At 60.8% G+C, this 10,000-nt stretch overlaps 1 non-coding gene across 1 annotated transcript; it reads right to left on the bottom strand.

The window, feature by feature from the left end:
- Window positions 1–1,235: 1,235 nt before the first annotated feature.
- On the bottom strand, window positions 1,236–3,050 carry LOC142792265 (small subunit ribosomal RNA). The gene has a single exon (XR_012890793.1). It is a non-coding gene; the product is annotated as a small subunit ribosomal RNA (ribosomal RNA).
- Between the last annotated feature and the right edge of the window lie 6,950 nt (window positions 3,051–10,000).

Genomic DNA, 10,000 nt, shown 5'->3' with positions numbered 1-10,000 from the left:
CGCATAAAAAGGGGGACCCCCGCTTTTTGTTCCACGAAATCGCACAAGCTTTTTTCGCATCCACGGTTTGCCACCGCACACCAAAATGCCGATCCGGCTGCCTACTTTAGCCAACAGGTGGAGCCAGGCGCGCCGTACTTGCGCGGCACTTCCCACGTCCACCGAAGTCGGTGCCAAGGACCACTTTCGGCGCCGGAGCCGCGTACGAGCCTACTCGAGGCGGAAGAACGAAGCCAGCAAGGGCCTGGCCGCAAGTGCGTTCAATTGTCGGGACGTCCAAGTCCCTCGTTCTTCCGTGCTTCCTCTTTCGGCAAGTCGTTGCGGCACCTTCCCAAAGCGCGCAGACCCGCTAATCGCGACGAGCGCGACGTGGCCGTGCCGCCTTTCCCTCGGCAGCAAGCAAAACGCCTGGCAACGTCGACGCTCCCCTAACCGCGATCTCGCACCGTGTTTCGTGTGGCGAATTCAAAAGCCGGCCGGCGCTGCTGCAACCATTACGGTCGGTACGCATACGCCGCGGAGGGCGGGACGGTCATCGGAGCGTGCGGTTTCTCCATCGAGTACTGCGCACCTCGGCCGTCGCATCGCCGTGCCATGACCGGCCGCGCGTCAACGCGAACCGGTGCCAGCGAGATCCCTCGCCTGCAAGAACCGACCGGCAGCCTCCGTCACCCGAGGACGCGGAGGCGCTTGCCGCGGACGGCGGGACGGTATGCACTGGTGCACAGCGGACCCGTCACATCGCCAGTTCCTTGACCGACCGCCGACGCTTGTGCCGTTCCTCTCGTACTTGGCAGTCGCCGCGCGATTGTCGGGTCTCGTTCTTGCACGCTCGAACGGTCGGGAGGGCACTCGGCTGGCGTTTCGGGAACGCGCAGCCTCGCCTTCTACCGACGTAACCACGACTCGCCGTTCGCGCTCCGCCGCTCCTGTTTACAGTACTAGGCGGTCCCGCAGCGGTCGGGTCGCGCATTTCGAGCGCTTCGAGCCACGGTGCTGTGGCGGGTCGAAAGCCGACCTATGAGTGCGTTGCGCCGTTTGTACCCGCGTCCGCCACCTGGCCGACCGTCCAAGGTCGCGGTGTTGGCGTCCGCTGGGCGCAACAATTTGTCACGGGGTGCCGCTCCACATTCAGGCAGCCCCGTGGGGAAAAGCCGACCCCGCGTCCAAACGGGGTCAGCGGCAGAAAGTGTCGGGCGCAGACGCAGCTGAGGCGCTCACCCTTCACAATCCGTTAATGATCCTTCCGCAGGTTCACCTACGGAAACCTTGTTACGACTTTTACTTCCTCTAAATGATCAAGTTTGGTCATCTTTCCAACAGACCGGCGCAACCGAAAGGCCGCGCCGGACATCGGTCCGAAGACCTCACTAAATCATTCAATCGGTAGTAGCGACGGGCGGTGTGTACAAAGGGCAGGGACGTAATCAACGCGAGCTTATGACTCGCGCTTACTGGGAATTCCTCGTTCAAGGGGAACAATTGCAAGCCCCTATCCCAATCACGAAAGAAGTTCCACGGGTTACCCAGTCTTTTCAGACAGGGATAAAGACACGCTGCTTCCTTCAGTGTAGCGCGCGTGCGGCCCCGGACATCTAAGGGCATCACAGACCTGTTATTGCTCTGTTTCGTGCGGCTAGGAGCCGCTTGTCCCTCTAAGAAGGTTGTAAGGTGCTGGGAACCCCGCACCTATTTAATAGGCTAGAGTCTCGTTCGTTATCGGAATTAACCAGACAAATCGCTCCACCAACTAAGAACGGCCATGCACCACCATCCACCGAATCAAGAAAGAGCTCTCAATCTGTCAATCCTCCCAGTGTCCGGGCCGGGTAAGTTTTCCCGTGTTGAGTCAAATTAAGCCGCAGGCTCCACTCCTGGTGGTGCCCTTCCGTCAATTCCTTTAAGTTTCAGCTTTGCAACCATACTTCCCCCGGAACCCAAATACTTTGGTTTCCCGGAAGCTGCCCGCCGAGTCATTTGAGTAACTCAGGCGGATCGCTGGTTGGCATCGTTTATGGTCAGAACTAGGGCGGTATCTGATCGCCTTCGAACCTCTGACTTTCGTTCTTGATCAATGAAAACATTCTTGGCAAATGCTTTCGCAGTAGTTCGTCTTGCGACGGTCCAAGAATTTCACCTCTAGCGCCGCAATACGAATGCCCCCGTCCGTCCCTCTTAATCATTACCTCGTATTCCAAAAACCAACAGAACAGAAACGAGGTCTTGTTCTATTATTCCATGCAAGTTTATTCAGGCGACTCGCCTGCGTTGAGCACTCTAATTTTTTCAAAGTAAAAGCACCGGCCATCTCGAGGCACACAATGAAGTGCACCAAGAAAGAACCGGCATGATGTTCAGTCCGAGCCGTCGCATCGGGTAGATGCACTACTCGTCTGGAACTGAGATCCAACTACGAGCTTTTTAACCGCAGCAGCTTTAGTATACGCTATTGGAGCTGGAATTACCGCGGCTGCTGGCACCAGACTTGCCCTCCAATTGATCCTCGTTAAAGGATTTAGAGTGTACTCATTTCAATTACGGGGCCTCAAAAGAGTCCCGTATTGTTATTTTTCGTCACTACCTCCCCGTGCCGGGAGTGGGTAATTTGCGCGCCTGCTGCCTTCCTTGGATGTGGTAGCCGTTTCTCAGGCTCCCTCTCCGGAATCGAACCCTGATTCTCCGTTACCCGTAACAACCATGGTAAGCAAGTAACCTACCATCGAAAGTTGATAAGGCAGACACTTGAAAGAAACGTCGCCGGCTCGTGGCCATGCGATCAGCACAAAGTTATCCAGAGTCACCACACAATACGGGCCGAAACCCGATCGATCTTGGTCTAATAAAAGCACCCGTTACCCAAAGGGCTCCAGGCTCACTGCATGTATTAGCTCTAGAATTGCCACAGTTATCCAAGTAGGAAGAAACGATCTAAGGAACCATAACTGATTTAATGAGCCATTCGCGGTTTCGCCTTATTTCGGCATGTACTTAGACATGCATGGCTTAATCTTTGAGACAAGCATATGATTACTGGCAGGATCAACCAGGTAATCGTTCGACTGCGCGTCCGTCCTCGCCTTCGGCGGGCCGGACGCAGTCTGTGTGCGGCGGAGGCCACCTTCAGGCGCCCCAACACGCTTATTTTGCACTCCGAGATGACGGCGTTCGAGCTCGCTACGGCACAACCTTCCCGAAAGACGAGTGGGAGCCGTGCGGCAAGAAGCACGTTCATGCTCGCTCTTTTTCGTTGCATCGACTCGGTCGCGCCGTGCGGGTTGCCCAAGCCCGCTGCACTGTCGGTGGACCGGCCGGAACTAGCAACGGAGCCGAGACTGCAAAGCCGCCAGACGACGGGTCACGCCCGCGTCTTCGGCGCTTTCGCATCTGAATCGCCCGAGGACGACACGGAACACACCTCGATATCGTGGTAAAACGGCACCGTCCGACAACCAGCCCCTAACGCATCAAGCGGATGAGGCTGCAGACGACTGCCGTGGATTCCCCTGGAGCAGACCCGAGGACACGCTTGACGAGGCCGAAGCCCGCCGCATATCAGACACCCGGTCGCTTTCGCGTACGCCGCTCACGAGAACCCCCACATAATAGCAGCGATAAGTACCCAGACCTCCTTGGGCACTAATACGAGCGTACTCGAGAAAATTTCACCGCGGGTGTGCCCCGAAACGTGTGGCACGTTGAGCGTGCCACAAGTCTACGTCGCTCTCAAACCCGCCGAGGTCGTAGAATTTGCGACCCTACTCACGAAATTCCCACCGAGGATACGGCCGCAAACGTACCGCACCTTGGGTAGGCCACGAGTTTGTGCAACACTACGCTGACGGCACAGCACCGAGGTCGTGCGCGCACGCACGGGAAAATTCCGCCGCGGTTTCTGCCGAAAACGTGAGGCACCACGACTCTCCGCAAGTTCGCGTCGACTGCGAAAGACCGAAGTCGTGAACGACGTGTCCGCTACTCGCCGCCGACACGCTGGACACCAAACGTACAACGACTCGACGGCGTCGTAGAGGCCCACGACGCGGTTTTCCTTAACGACGTCTCGGCGTGGCACCGACAGGTTAGAACGGCCGACCAACGTTCCCTGTCCGCCGTTCGGCTCAGTCGAAGGGCTCGGCGACTTCGGCAACGCTGCGAAGCCGCACGGTGACGCACGCCATGTCCCCATTTTTTTTTTCTTTCTGCGTCTGCCGGGGTGCCCCTATAATAGCAGCGATAAGCACCCAGACCGCCGTGGGTCGCTCGCCCCGGCTGACGTGGTTTTTCGTACTCCTGCGGCGGTCGCCGTCAAGCACGTCCAAATACGCTACTTTCGTGGGCGCATTCACGCTCTTTCGCTTCGCCGGAGTGCCAGCACTCACTCTGCCAAAAACGGCGAACATCCGAGCGGCGGTTCCCACTTTTGCGTCGGCGTCGCAAACCCCGCCCCGGCAGACGAGGTTTGCCGTACTCGTGCGACGGTGGCCGGCGGGCACGTCGAAAGACGCCGATATCGTGCGCGAATTGGCGCACCTTGGCTTCACCGGAGTGCCGCCACTGACTCCTCCAAAAACGGCGAAGATCCGAGCGGCGCTTCCCACTTTCGCATCGGCGTCCCGAACTCCGCCCCGGCTGACGCGGTTTACCGTACTCGTGCGACGGTCGCCGGCGAGCACGTGGAAAGACGCCGATATCGTGCCCGAATCGGCTCCGTTCGGCTTCGCCGGAGTGCCAGCACTGGCTCGGCGAAAGACGACGAACATCCGAGCGACGGTTCTCACTATTGCGTACGCGTCGCAAACCCCGCCCCGGCAGACGCACTTTGCCGTACTCGTGCGACGGTCGCCGGCGAGCACGTAGAAAGACGCCGATATCGTGCCGGAATCGGCCCCGTTTGGCTTCGCCGGAGTGCCAGCACTCACTCGGCCACAAACGGCGAACATCCGAGCGGCGGTTCCCACTTAGCCGTCGGCGTCCCGAACTCCGCCCCGGCAGACGCGGTTGCCGAGCTCGTGCGACTAGCGACCGCGAAGCCGTCTCGCGACGCCGCTTTCGTGCGCGGCTCCCACTGCGACCTGGGTCACCCGAGGTCGACGAGCAAAAAAGAATGTCGAAAAAAAATTTTTTTTTTTTGCGTCTGCCGGGGTGCCCCTATAATAGCAGCGATAAGCACCCAGACCGCCATGGGTCGCTCGCCCCGGCTGACGTGGTTTTTCGTTTTCCTGTGGTGGTCGTCGTCAAGCACGTCCAAACACGCCACTTTCGTGGGCGCATTCGCGCTCTTTCGCTTCGCCGGAGTGCCAGCACTCACTCTGCCAAAAACGGCGAACATCCTAGTGGCGGTTCCCACTTTTGCGTCGGCGTCGCCAACCCCGCCCCGGCATACGCGGTTTGCCGTACTCGTGCGGCGGTGGCCGGCGGGCACGTCGAAAGACACCGATATCGTGCGCGAGTCGATGCTTCTTGGTCTCGCAGGAGGGCCGCCACTCACTCCTGCAAAAACGGCGAAGATCCGAGCGGCGCTTCCCACTTTTTCGTCGGCATCGCAAACCTCGCCCCGGCAGACGCGCTTTGCCGTACTCGTGCGACGGTCGCCGGCGAGCACGTCGAAATACGCCGATATCGTGCCCGAATCGGCCCCGTTTCGCTTCGCCGGAGTGCCAGCACTCACTCGGCCAAAAACGGCGAACATCCGAGCAGCGGTACCCACTTAGCCGTCGGCATCCCGAACTCCGCGCCGGCTGACGCGGTTGCCGAGCTCGTGCGACTAGCGACCGCGAACGCGTCTCGCGACGCCGCTTTCGTGCGCGGCTCCCATTGCGACCTGGGTTACCCGAGCTCGACCAGCAAAAAAGAAGGTCGAAAAAAAATTTTTTTTTTCTGCGTCTGCCGGGGTGCCCCTATAATAGCAGCGATAAGCACCCAGACCGCCGTGGGTCGCTCGCCCCGGCTGACGTGGTTTTTCGTACTCCTGCAGCGGTCGCCGTCAAGCACGTCCAAATACGCCACTTTCGTGGGCGCTTTCGCGCTCTTTCGCGTCGCCGGTGTGCCAGCACTCACTCTGCCAAAAACGGCCAACATCCGAGCGGCGGTTCCCACTTTTGCGTCGGCGTCGTAAACCCCGCCCCGGCAGACGCGGTTTGCCCTACTCGTGCGACGGTCGCCGGCGAGCGCGTCGAAAGACGCCGATATCGTGCGCTAATTGGCGCTCCTTGGCTTCTCCGGAGTGCCGCCACTCACTCCTCCAAAAACGGCGAAGATCCGAGCGGCGTTCTCCACTTTCGCATCGGCGTCCCGAACTCCGCCCGGGCTGACGCGGTTTACCGTACTCGTGCGACGGTCGCCGCCGGGCACGTCGAAAGACGCCGATATCGTGCCGTAATCGGCCCCGTTTGGCTTCGCCCGAGTGCCAGCACTCACTCGGCCAAAAACGGCGAACATCCGAGCAGCGTTTCCCACTTTCGCATCGGCGTCCCGAAGCCCGCCCCGGCAGACGCGGTTTGCCCTACTCGAGCGACGGTCGCCGGCGATCACGTCGAAAGGCGCCGAATTCGTGCACGAATCGATGCTTCTTGGTCTCGCAGGAGGGCCGCCACTCACTCCTGCAAAAACGGCGAAGATCCGAGTTGCGCTTCCCACTTTTTCGTCGGCGTCCCGAACTACGCCCCGGCTGACGCGGTTTACCGTACTCGTGCGACGGTCGCCGGCGGGCACTTCAAAATACGCCGATTTCGTGGGCGCATTCACGCTGTTTCGCTTCCCCGGAGTGCCAACACTCACTCTGCCGAAAGCGGCGATCATCCGAGCGGCGGTTCCCACTTTTGCGTCGGCTTCGCAAACGGCGCCCCGGCAGACGCGCTCGTGCGACGTACTCGTGCGACGGTCGCCGGCGAGCACGTCGAAAGACGCCGATATCGTGCTCGAATCGACCCCGTTTCGCTTCGCCGGAGTGCTGCCAGTCACGGCGCAGAAAACGGCGAACAAGTGTTTTTTTTTTTTTCCTAGAATTTGTGTTATAGAAGGCACATTTGATATCGGACGATAATTTTCAACTTTATCACGCGCACCGATTTTCGTGTAGAGGTTTGCAAGTTTATGGGAATTTCTCCACTTGGAATAATGCGATTTAGTAGTACTACGAGAACTTCATGGATGTACTCAAGGGTACGGGGCAAGTCAGTTACGTCAACACCTGCAGATTTTTTACACTTCAAACTGAAAATTGTTGGTTGTGAGTCCTCGTGTGATATTAAAGGCCGATTCGCTAACACATAGAACAAAGAAAGAAAGGAAGAAAAAACGCCCGCGCTCGCTCAAGAAACCTGGGTTCGCAACAAGTGGCAACAACAAGCAACCGAGCGAGTGCGCCAAAACCCGTGGCGGCCGAACAAACGCGAAGTCCCAACCGCGTCAGCCGGGGCGGCACGGGACAGGAAAAATCACTTCAGCCGGGGCGGCGGGGCACCGAATAAACCTCGTCACCTCGTCGCAGGATAAAAGAGGAAACAAAAAGTCTAAACAGCGTCTGCTGGAGCGAATGCGTAATAAAACAACAACAACAACAAAAAAAAACACCCGCGCTCAAGAAGTCTGCAATCCTCACAAAAGGCGACTGTGACCGAGCAGCGTCAGCCGGGGCCGTGCGGAAACGGAAAAACCGCGACTACCGGGGCGTCGAGGCACCGAAAAATCCACTTCAGCCGCGGCGAAAAAAAAAACAAAAAGAAAGACGGAGGGGGGGGGGGGAACCACGTCTGCCGGGGCGAAGGAAAAAAAAAACGCGTCTGCCGGGGCGAGCCCGGGTGCGGCACCACCGGGAAAACTGTGGCAAACAGACATGGCGATCGAGTGAGTGGGCCGCCAGCCAGGCTCAGCCAAAAAGTGCAAAGTCCGAACTGCGTCAGCCGGGGCGGCAAAAACCGCGTCAGCCGGGGCGGCGCAAAAAACCGCGTCTGCCGGGGCGGCACGAAACCGCGTCAGCCGGGGCGGGGCGAAAACTGCGTCAGCCGGGGCGAAAGAAAAAAAAAACGCGTCTGCCGGGGCAAGCCCGGGTGCGGCACCACCGGGAAAACTGTGGCAAACAGACATGGCGATCGAGTGAGTGGGCCGCCAGCCAGGCACAGCCGAAAAGTGCAAAGTCCGAACCGTGTCAGCCGGGGCGACGCAAAAACCGCGTCAGCCGGGGCGGCGCGAAAACCGCGTCAGCCGGGGCGGCACGAAACCGCGTCAGCCGGGGCGGCGCGAAAACTGCGTCAGCCGGGGCGGCGCGAAAACCTCGTCAGCCGGGGCGAGCGAAAAGGGGGGGGGGGGGGGAACCACGTCTGCCGGGGCGAAAGAAAAAAAAACGCGTCTGCCGGGGCGAGCCCGGGTGCGGCACCACCGGGAAGACTGTGGCAAACAGACATGGCGATCGAGTGAGTGGGCCGCCAGCCAGGCTCAGCCCAAAAAGTGCTAAGTCCGAACTGCGTCAGCCGGGGCGGCGCGAAAACCGCGTCTGCCGGGGCGGCACGAAACCGCGTCAGCCGGGGCGGCGCGAAAACTGCGTCAGCCGGGGCGAGCCCGGGTGCGGCACCACCGGGAAAACTGTGGCAAACAGACATGGCGATCGAGTGAGTGGGCCGCCAGCCAGGCACAGCCGAAAAGTGCTAAGTCCGAACTGCGTCAGCCGGGGCGGCAAAAACCGCGTCAGCCGGGGCGGCGCAAAAAACCGCGTCTGCCGGGGCGGCACGAAACCGCGTCAGCCGGGGCGGCGCGAAAACTGCGTCAGCCGGGGCGAAAGAAAAAAAAACGCGTCTGCCGGGGCGAGCCCGGGTGCGGCACCACCGGGAAAACTGTGGCAAACAGACATGGCGATCGAGTGAGTGGGCCGCCAGCCAGGCACAGCCGAAAAGTGCTAAGTCCGAACTGCGTCTGCCGGGGCGGCACGAAACCGCGTCAGCCGGGGCGGCGCGAAAACCGCGTCTGCCGGGGCGGCACGAAACCGCGTCAGCCGGGGCGGCGCGAAAACTGCGTCAGCCGGGGCGAGCCCGGGTGCGGCACCACCGGGAAAACTGTGGCAAACAGACATGGCGATTGAGTGAGTGGGCCGCCAGCCAGGCACAGCCGAAAAGTGCTAAGTCCGAACTGCGTCTGCCGGGGCGGCACGAAACCGCGTCAGCCGGGGCGGCGCGAAAACCGCGTCTGCCGGGGCGGCACGAAACCGCGTCAGCCGGGGCGGCGCGAAAACTGCGTCAGCCGGGGCGAGCCCGGGTGCGGCACCACCGGGAAAACTGTGGCAAACAGACATGGCGATCGAGTGAGTGGGCCGCCAGCCAGGCACAGCCGAAAAGTGCAAAGTCCGAACCGTGTCAGCCGGGGCGACGCAAAAACCGCGTCAGCCGGGGCGGCGCGAAAACCGCGTCAGCCGGGGCGGCACGAAACCGCGTCAGCCGGGGCGGCGCGAAAACTGCGTCAGCCGGGGCGGCGCGAAAACCTCGTCAGCCGGGGCGAGCGAAAAGGGGGGGGGGGAACCACGTCTGCCGGGGCGAAAGAAAAAAAAACGCGTCTGCCGGGGCGAGCCCGGGTGCGGCACCACCGGGAAGACTGTGGCAAACAGACATGGCGATCGAGTGAGTGGGCCGCCAGCCAGGCTCAGCCCAAAAAGTGCTAAGTCCGAACTGCGTCAGCCGGGGCGGCGCGAAAACCGCGTCTGCCGGGGCGGCACGAAACCGCGTCAGCCGGGGCGGCGCGAAAACTGCGTCAGCCGGGGCGAGCCCGGGTGCGGCACCACCGGGAAAACTGTGGCAAACAGACATGGCGATCGAGTGAGTGGGCCGCCAGCCAGGCACAGCCGAAAAGTGCTAAGTCCGAACTGCGTCAGCCGGGGCGGCAAAAACCGCGTCAGCCGGGGCGGCGCAAAAAACCGCGTCTGCCGGGGCGGCACGAAACCGCGTCAGCCGGGGCGGCGCGAAAACTGCGTCAGCCGGGGCGAAAGAAAAAAAAAAACGCGTCTGCCGGGGCGAGC

The sequence above is a fragment of the Rhipicephalus microplus genome, unplaced genomic scaffold (genome assembly GCF_043290135.1).
Source record: "Rhipicephalus microplus isolate Deutch F79 unplaced genomic scaffold, USDA_Rmic scaffold_209, whole genome shotgun sequence".
NCBI lineage: Eukaryota > Metazoa > Arthropoda > Arachnida > Ixodida > Ixodidae > Rhipicephalus > Rhipicephalus microplus.
The sequence above is the reverse complement of the archived record's forward strand: the minus strand, read 5'-3'. Positions and strand labels throughout refer to the sequence as shown.